The 10,288-nt window shown below is 38.3% G+C and overlaps 1 protein-coding gene across 1 annotated transcript in view; it reads left to right on the top strand.

Moving 5' to 3' along the window:
* The first annotated feature begins 559 nt into the window (after positions 1-559).
* LOC129276572 (mesenchyme-specific cell surface glycoprotein-like) overlaps positions 560-10,288 on the top strand; it is a 31,807-nt gene continuing 22,078 nt past the window's right edge. The window contains exons 1-2 of the mRNA XM_064109473.1: positions 560-791; positions 6,629-7,113. The gene's annotated coding sequence lies outside the window, so the exon portion shown is untranslated. The remainder of the gene's footprint in view (positions 792-6,628; positions 7,114-10,288) is intronic.

Genomic DNA, 10,288 nt, shown 5'->3' with positions numbered 1-10,288 from the left:
TTTAGAAACTTAACATTTTCTCATGATACCTTGAGCCATTCATTACAATTTAGAATTGAGGGCCTAACATCCAAAGGAGAACATCGTGTCACGCTGGTAGAATAGATCTACCCTGTCTCATGTCTGGTTTAACAGAGGGGGTGGGGGCTTTGGGAAGTTTCCCATAAAGGTTCATTGTCTTAGGGGGGGGGGGGGTAAAAAAATTAAGGTAAAATATTTTTTTAAAGATTATAATCTGTCACAAATTCAAACCTTCTTTTAAAATAGTATTGCTCGCTCGCTTCGGTCAATGACGAATGCTTAGAATTTCCCCATACACCAAGTTCTCCCCCATTTTTTTTTTAATAATTTTTTTTACTCCTAACCGCCACTTCTAATAAAGATGAATTCATGACCCTCAACTTTCAACATACCCCTAGACATGGAAAGTGTGCACCACTAAAGGATCCGCGCACGCCTGGAAATTAGACTAATATAGATTTCCCCAAACCAAACCAAGGGCAGGGCTTCGCGCGCGAATGAGAGCGACCCATGAACACCAATCAGTGCATATCATATCATCCACTCTCTCTTTCTCACTCGAGTCGGGGATTGACTGCTGGTATAACGAAGTGGAAAATCCAATAGGGCGAGGAGATACATCTTCGAGCACGGACCTTGATGGGATAGTATCCACAGCGCTCGATGTTCTTACTTTCCATACCTGTCATTACTTTTCCTTGCTCTCTATTGGTATTTCATCGGCGTGATATTGGATGTTCTTGGTAAAGACGTGAGGTCGAGCAAAATAGGTAAGTTGAGTTTACCTTTAATCTTCCAAAAATGATTTTGCATTTTAATGAAACGTTTTCACTTGTGTACACATGGGATGGCCTGGGAGGCCATGTCCCCTCCACACAGAAAAAAATACGGCTAAGACAAAGAGGATTAAAAAAAAACTATTAAAAGAGAGAAAACGGGTAAAATATAATACTATTTTTAGAATATTATTACAAAGTCGGTCAAAGAATTAAATTTTTGGATTGAAAAGAAAAGAAAAATTGCTCGCTCGCTTTGCTCGCTTGCAATTTTTTTTAGAAATCGTCCAACCTCCCTTTCTCAGGCGGGTCGGCCCCCTCAAAACTGTCGGCTCGATACGATACTATGCGATTTAAACCTTGATTGTCAATGTTAGATGTCTCGGATCACAAGAACACTTGACTTGAGTACCGATTGAAGACAATCTAAAAATCCAAGTTTAAGGAGTGATACAAAATGCTTTCGTAACATTTTACTGATTTGGGGCTGTCGTAGATGGCTAATATCTATATGTGTATTCTTTGTATAGAGGAATTTATTTTGCTGCCCCTGGGGATTTGCCATAGTCACTCGTACAGTAGTCCTGTAGTTTTCTAAGCCTCTGTGTTATATACATCGCAAGACTGCGGTACGATCTCGCCACGATACGTCATTATCCAGCACGTTAACCCCAGATCGTACAATTACTGTAAGATCATACAAACGCAATCTATACGATACGTATATGGGCTACGTGCTACCATTTTTTCGTGTCAAATTTTACACGTATGTCCCCTTTACACGGGAGGAAGTTACCAATATCAGAAAGAAAAAAAAAATTGTTGGACCTAACGCCAACTCCGAAAGGTCTGAAGTGGTCCCACGCAAGCTTCATTCATGCCACGTCCTTGCTAAGTTCATGTTGAGTTGATGGCGTACCCACTGATTTTACGATGAGCACATACGCGCTAATGTGCGTCGTCGGACCGGCTCCCACTACGTCCTCGCTACGTCTGAGCAGATTGCTACCTGTGTACCTAAATATATGTCTGTTTAGATGTAGCAATGAGTGAATATATACGTAGTGGCAGCGCAGAAGGCATATACGGATGAAGTTGTTTCTTCGTTATTTCCGTACGTCGAAGGATCTGTCAGGTCATAAGAAATTCTCCACTGCGTCATTTCTACGCACTTTTCAGACACAAAAGTAAAAAAAGATCTTACAGGAGGCGCTCTCTGCCCCTGCCCCACTCAGATGCGCTGGTGAATATGATCCCCTGTCATTAAACCCGGTTTCAATGGCAAACACTGAATTGTTATGAGTAAGGCAATCGATTATTGTTCAATCAAATTGCGACATTTCACTAACTTATTCCCGCAGCTAGTAACCTCTGAACGATATAAGCGATGAAATGACAGATGGTTGAGTGTGACATGATGAAGAACGTCTTCTAACATTTTGAACTTTAAATTCGGCTGTAAGTGGATATCCTTCATCAGATGAGCTACCTTATCAAGTGGCTACATCGGGGCCACGTATTCGAGGCAAGGCTAATGAATAAGAGGGAATTCAAAAAGCTGTATTATCTTTGACGGTAACAGAGGGACGATCATGAATGCATAATTTTATTAGGATTTGATAGTGATGAGAGCATTAATAAAAAAAAAAGTATCATCAAGCTTTCTTGATCATCCCCTTTACCACTACGACTTCGTGGAACACGAGCGAATCTTCTCATGTTGGCTCGGCTCCGATAATGGGTGTACTAGAATTTGTAGATGAGTGAGGAGGATTTGAAAGACAGAATACTATTTTATTTTACTGGCTTTCATTCAAATATATTTTATGGCAGAATGTTAATTCTATGTCGTTTGCCGTTGCCAAATCAGATGACATCAAACAGGATGAAGTCCCGGATAAGGGTCCTTTTTGCAATTGCCAAAACGAACAGAGTAACTTCCAATAATAGACATCGTTAAAGGGCTTCATGGTTTTACCATGTTCACAATAGAGGTAGCATGGAGCTATTAATAGCTCCATGGAGGTAGTAAGTACCTCTATGAGTTTACTAAGCCAATATTGATTGGCAGTTACGGGTCAATGGATTGATGAGTGAATGTGTAATTCTAATTTACAACGCCTTTTACATATTTAAAATTTCCTTCTTTTTAAAATCCATATTTTTTTAATTGTTCGAAACAGATGGGTAAAATAGCGAATTTTTGCAATCACCACTCAGAGGCTTTCCACAACGCACCAATTATAAAAAAAAATGCAAGTCAAATTACAATGGGCAGCTGAAAGATTTTTGTCGAAAGTTGTTGCATGGACCAGGACAGCAGATCGTCCGAAAAATTGCAAATATGTCTTTTGTCCAGAGTTCAGGGCAACGTTGCTGTTTTGATTCACCGATTATCATCAAAGGTTGTTATGTAATTGAATGGTTTTCGACAAAAGATTCTCTGAGTTACAGAAAGCGTTTGCGTTGTAATTGCGAAAATTCCCTTGTTTATCTGATACAACCCTAATATTTTAGGGAGTCCAGTCGGAGAATGTGAAATGAAACGAATATATACATATAATATATAATTTTTCCTCATGACACTGATTTCAATAAATTTTAAATAAAGAAAATAGAACACACTTAGTCAACACGGCGAAACCTATAAATCATTTAACGGATTTGTTATGACCTATCGTATTCAATCTAATACACATTATTGACCCTGTGTGAAAGGATTAGAATAGCTTAAAAGTGGCTCAATGAACATTGTAGCAATGCCCAGGGAGAGATAGATCCAATGATGCAAATTTTATCTTATAATGAATCGATAGACTACTATATATACTGTTAGAATAATTTGAACGATGCTGTTTAATCGCACAGTAGTTGTTTAAATATTTTAAACGAGTGTTTCAAGATCTTAAACAACAAAGTTTGAATTCAAATATTCATTAACAATGATTTAAGCACGGTTGCTTAAAATTTTAAACACTTGTCAAAACTGTTTAAACAACTACTGTGCGATTCACATAATAAGCAGCGTTATTCAAATTATTTTTAAAAGTGTATAGTGGAATCAAGACACACCGAAATCTTTCAAGCAAAATGGTATACGAATTTTAAGGTTGTCATTATTTGATTTATTGTCGTAAACAAATCCCACCTTTGGTTAATTGATGCCATTTAACCATAGCTGTGACTAAACGGATGTTACGCAACGTAAGATTACGCTTTATCTGTAACTCTCCAAGTAATTAAAACATTCCACACTGAAATTATCGTACAATAAGTAGTTTCTATCATTGTTTATTGTAATGCCAGTGTCACGCTACTATCTTATGAACATATTTTTCTTTTACAAAAGTAGTTGATAACTAGGTATACACCGAAATGAAGGAATTCATAGATAAAAAAAGGGGGGGGGGGTGGGTTAAAAAGTTACTTCACCCTGGCATTAAGACGTCAACACTTTAACGCACAGTTTTGCACAAAAGAAGATCTAATAGCGTCAATAGACACAAATTATTACAAGTACTGCTGGTATTAGATGCATATGTGTGTGTGTGTGTGAAGAGAGAGATAAATCAAGTGAGAGAGGGAGGGGCAAGGGGGGGGGGGGAGCTGTGTAGGACTGGTGTACATGCATTTCTCATATGGAGTGGGCGAGGGTGAGTACGCGGGTGTGCGTCCGTGTGTGAAATTTTATAGCGGGATGGAAGTGAGAGAATGTGGGTGTTCAAGGCTTTTTTTAAAGAAAAAGAGAGAGAGAGATGGAGTGATAAGCATCTAATGCTGTTCGTTCACGGTGTACGACGTGTCTTGGGAGTTGAAATGGGAGTATGTTTTTATGTGAGCCTTTATGCTAAGGCATGTCTAAATATGGGTCACATACAATTCCAGAAAGTGATACATGTACTGAGATCATCGATGCCTGAAATTGGTAATCCCATATACCCATTGAAAAGAATAAGTTTGAGGGTGACTATGTGCAGAAGAAACCAATGAAGTAAACATGTCAAACGTGTTGTAATACTGATACAGATATCAACAATATACCAGTGACACATTCAAATGAATAAAATATTCGCAATTAGAGGAAATCTGAGCAGTTCGCATCGACAGCGTACGGGAGTCAAGGTTTCTTATTTATATTATACGCAAGCCATGGATGGAAAAACTTTTCCAAATTTTCTCTGATCACACAGAATTTGAAGATACCATGGCCGTTTTTAAACACCAATGTATAGCTGCATGATATAGCCGCGATCATCTGACCGTATCATTATCGCCTTCACGATCCAGCTTATCGAGCCCATCACCTTGGCCAACATACCGATTATTATTTTCTAATGATCTCCAGTGCTTAGCATGATCATGTTCACTTTGGATTAATTTGCTCGAAATGTCAGAGAGAATTTTCGCTCTTCCCCTCGCCGGATGCACGACCCATTACTTAATTATGCAACGCGAGAGGAAGCAACGAAACCCCCCTTTACAGTAGAGCGGGGGTATCGCAAGAGTTAAGTGGCGGTTAACGGAATAGATGAGATAATAATTGCACTCTTTCTGGTTGATGTGACCAGTACAGAACGAATATTTGAAAGGAACCGTTCACATCTGAAACTTAATTATGTATGCCTCTGTACTTGGAATATTCAGGGCACCAAGAATGTTTGTAGGAATACCTTTATGTGTGTGAATAAGTAAAATTTAATTGATTCATGCTCTGCTAATTTGATATTTCATATGTCATATGCACATTTTGTGACGTCACGAAATAAAGAACCGTAAAATACATTACCTTTGTCGGGTTTATCGCAAACCCTCACTCAACACTACACTGCAAAAACTCAGGTGAGAATTTAACACCAGCCTGGTATATCTATATCGGTCCACACGACGAGACAGGTGTTGAAACAACACTAACACCAATATGGCATTTAAGTAACACCAATTAGTGTAAAGCCAACATCGGTTTGATTCTTAACTGGTGTTGTTTCAGCACCTCTCTGGTGTGGACATATTATATAGATACAGGACTGGTGTTAAATTTGCAGTGTACGGTAGCAGTAATGGAATGTATATTCGTTACACTTTCCTTACAGTAAGTGTGGTGTATTGGTCGTCGGATGATTGGAAGTCCATAATCGAAATCAATAATATATTAGTTCTTCATTGAACCTTTTCCATACCTAAACTATCATGCTAGTACATCAGCCGGTGGTATATTCAACATGGTTGAGAGCATCGTTAAACCCCTACCAAATAATTTATTCAAGCTGGCAGACGGAGTTGGTCATTAATTTGTCATTATCAGATTATTCGATCACCATGGTCCCAATATAGATAGATAAGACTACTTAAAATAGATAAATATAATTCACATTTATATATCGCATTCCTTTAACATTTCAAAGCGCTTTGCATCATCTACATGTATTTTTGGTTATATAGCCGGAGGGTGTTTCATAAAGCTGTTCGTAAGTTAAGAGCGACTTTAAGAACGACTGGTGATCCTTTCTTGTGGTAAATGGTATATTCATTGGAGATGGTTAAGCGCGTAAGAAAGGTTCACCAGTCGTCTTAAAGTCGCTCTTAACTTACGAACATCTTTATGAAACAGTCCCCTATATAGTTTGATATGATTTCAAACCATCTCTGTTGATATCAAACCATATCTGTATCTCTGCAAGGAGCTACTCCTTGATCTCTGTTGAGTCTTTAAAAAAAATGGTCTTAAAACCTCTATTTTTACTTTATAATTTCTTTTATGCGCATTGAGCACTCTACAGAGTGGATTTGGCGCTTTAAAGGTCACATGTATTAGTATCATTATTATTTCACAGCACATCTTAAATGCTCAGTAAACTGGTATGAAACACCAAAAATACTTCTGAAAAATTCTGGAATCGGGTCCGCCTTTCTCGGTGTATCCATCCACGTGAGTACCCGTTGAGTCCCTGGGAGCCAGGGTCTAATCTATCCTTGAACTTTACAAAAAGGTTCACACCCGTCTGAGGATGTGTCGCTTTGATGGTAAGGTTCGATGACAGGAGTAGTGAGGAGGAAAATACATAAGTGATTGGAGCCACTTAGCATCTCATCGTTCGTCTTCTAACGATGGAAGTTAGTCGTATCGATACCCCCATCGCACTGATGAGATCGGTCAACAGTGAAGTATCACAGGAAACGGACAGGCTCAGTCTATAGCCATGTTGTCTCAAATGGTTGAGTATCCACTCTCTGGAACTTGAGGTCGTGGGTTCGATCCTGCCGAAGTCCAAAGACTCTCCAACCTCCATCTCATCCGATGAGACCTCACCATGATATGGTCAGTGTGGAAAAATCGCATACATTCGTAATTCCGAAGCTTCGTTATTCCGAAGGTTCGGTTATTCCGAAGGTTCGTTATTCCGAAGGTTCATATTTCCGAAGGTTCGTAATTCCGAAGGTTTGTTAGTCCGAAAAACGAAGTGAGGTTCGTAATTCCGAAGGTTCGTTAATCCGAAAACGAAATGAGGTTCGAAATTCCGAAAGTTCGTTAGTCCGAAAACGAAATGATTAACGAACCTTATTTCGTTTTCGGACTAACGAACCTTCGGAACAACGAACCCTATTTTGTTTTCGGATTAACGAACCTATGGAACAACGAACCTTATTTCGTTTTTGGATTATCGAACCTTCGGAATAACGCCACAAATGTTCGGATTAACGAACCCTTTTACGTTTTCGGATTAACGAACATCGAGGTATAGGCAATTTACGTGTTTCGGAATTACGAACCTTCGGAATAAAGAACCTTCGGAATTACGAACCTACGGAATTACGAAGTGTAACCGGGAAAATAGAACGAGCATTTCCTAGTTAAATCCTTTGTACCGTGTATTTGTTAACATTGTTAATTCATAGATGATTGTGAATACAATATTTTAATCACATGAGTCGATTGAAAATTTGCATTTTAAAAGGTACATTTTACACAGTTGTATGAAAGCAAATGTACAATACTAAGGTTTAAGTATCTAATCTAAAACTTGTTGTCCCCAACTTCATTTATTTTCTCATCAATGTATATTTCTAATTCATTACCGTTTCATTAGAAAAAAAAAACTATCCCCCACTCTAGATAAAAAGAGCGTAAATCATGTACAATCATCCAAAGCTGATGTTAATTCTTCAATGGTACTTGTGTACTAATGCCATGAATAAAGACACTGTTGAAATCGAATAAATAAATACATGTAAATGATATAAATATGAATAAATAAATAGATAAATGAGTGAATAAAAATAAATGAATGAATAGATAAATGCATTGAGGTAAATCGTATCCAAATTTACTCAGTTTTGATCAAAAGTAGATATAGTAACCTTTAGAAATAAGCCCCTGAGAACGTCGAAAATACAAAACACTGTGACCATGGTAACGGGAAATTAGTACAGGATTGTCAAATGACACATCATAACCTTCAGCAACGATGATTCAGATTATGAACAAAATCACGAAATATTTTTTCAGAAAAAATGTAATTTTATGTCCCTGACTCACTGAAGTGTAGTATAGGTCAATCCGCCTAATCCATGCGTGTAAAGTCTTCTTAAAGGCTTGGTCCCATGGTCCCACAGAAGTTACGGATGCAGAGAGGATGTAACACGGGGAAACTAATCTTGCCATCCGTTGGAAAACGTTTTGCATCCGTTGTGAACTCTTTGCGTACGTGTTTCATACGCTCTATTATATCCATCGAGCATCCGTCCACTGATTTCATTGTTCGCCCATTTTGTTCATTGTCTGGAGTGGATGAAAACGGATGGAGCCACCCCGAAATTTTGCTTGTCTGCTGTATCCGTTATGAGTAACTTGTGGGCCGTCGGCCAGTGGGACCAGGCCTTTAGCATTTTCTGGTCAAAGAAGTCTCCACCCGATAATCTAAACTACTCTCCTACGATGAATCGCCCCCTCTTACTGTTGCGCTATTTTGTTCGTATAGGTCCTAAGTAATTTGAGTAGACAGGCGACAGTGGTATGGATAGACAAGTATAATAAAGAGAAAGATGTGACTGAGAAATAATAAGCAAGTTCATGTTTGTCTTGGGAGCGTTTCATGAAAGGATTCGTCGGAGATTTTTTTTTAATATCCGACAGTTACCATAGTATCATTTCTTCTCAGCCAATCAAAATCAAGGAAAGTCATCAGATAAAAAATATTGATGAAACGTTTCCCTCGTATTGCAGTAACTGTCGGATATACATCCGACACGTCAGTTTATGAAATACATCTTGGTCAAAGATGTCCCCAACTCCTAGCTTCCCATCCCTAAACCATTCTGAGCGTTAATAACACTGTACGGGATCACGCAATTGTATGTGAAAGCCAAGCGATATAACCTGAAATCTGAAAAGAGTAGTTAATCAAACAAATATTCCGTAGTGCTCAAAATTATCAAGGGGCGATCCAGAGAATTAGAATTTAATGAGAAATTTAAAGGCACTGCAGACTCGGTACAGTAGCCCTACATTTCTAGTTGGTTTGAACAGAAATATTGCAAAAATTCTGCAAACATGGTACAAGAAAAAAGTAGCCCACTTAAAATTAGACAAACACAAAGATTATACATGTCATCGTAATAGTCACTTTAACCACAACCCCCCCACAAAAAAAAGAAAACAAGGAAACAAAAAACAAACAAACGATGTACTGAGTCTTGCAAATCCTCTGCATTCGTTTCAATGCTTTTCTTAAGGATGCACGAACAACATGCCTTATGAAATTCCCATCCAAAACCAAAGGAGAATTGTTATGAAACTAATTAATGCTCAGATATTCCTACTGCTTACTGTTAAAGGCTGCTGAAATCCTTGCATCTGATTGGCTCAGAGCAAATTAGTCGGTGAATACCACTCACAAAACTTTTTATGAAACACCCCCCCGTGCTTTGTATCCAGTTTTGTAAGGAAACGTGATCATTGAGAGGAAATAGCGAAAATGAGAGATTTGATGCCGAAAACCAAGTGACAAAAAGTCTTGAACCTTATCCATCAGCCGAGATTTGAATAGAGGACATTCCTCTTTTAGACCGGAACATACCAAAATAAAATTAATGTTTCTTTTCTTCCCATCTGTTGTTTTAGCCTCAGAGCGAAGGGTTTTTTTTTCGCTACGCGGCAGCCATCCCTATCAAAAGAAAGAACATTATTGGAATACCACCGTTTTTCATGTACAAATTCGTTTAAAAGTGTATTTGACTTCCGAGGGCAAAATAATTTTAGAATGTTCCGAACTAGCAAGGCGACAGACATTTTATAAGGGGGTTGCTATACCTGAGAGAGGCCTTAAGGTACAAACAAAACGCGGTACAAACATGAATAAATGATGGATCTTTATGACAAAACATGAAGAGGTGGATTTTCCACCTATTTCTCAAACGTTTCTCAAATGTTTCTCTGCTCCATGTTTCCTGCGTAAATAATCTCTTGCTGAATGAACGCCAAACCCAACTGAAAA

This window comes from Lytechinus pictus, chromosome 14 (assembly GCF_037042905.1).
Source record: "Lytechinus pictus isolate F3 Inbred chromosome 14, Lp3.0, whole genome shotgun sequence".
NCBI classification, from domain to species: Eukaryota; Metazoa; Echinodermata; class Echinoidea; order Temnopleuroida; family Toxopneustidae; genus Lytechinus; species Lytechinus pictus.
The sequence above is the reverse complement of the archived record's forward strand: the minus strand, read 5'-3'. Positions and strand labels throughout refer to the sequence as shown.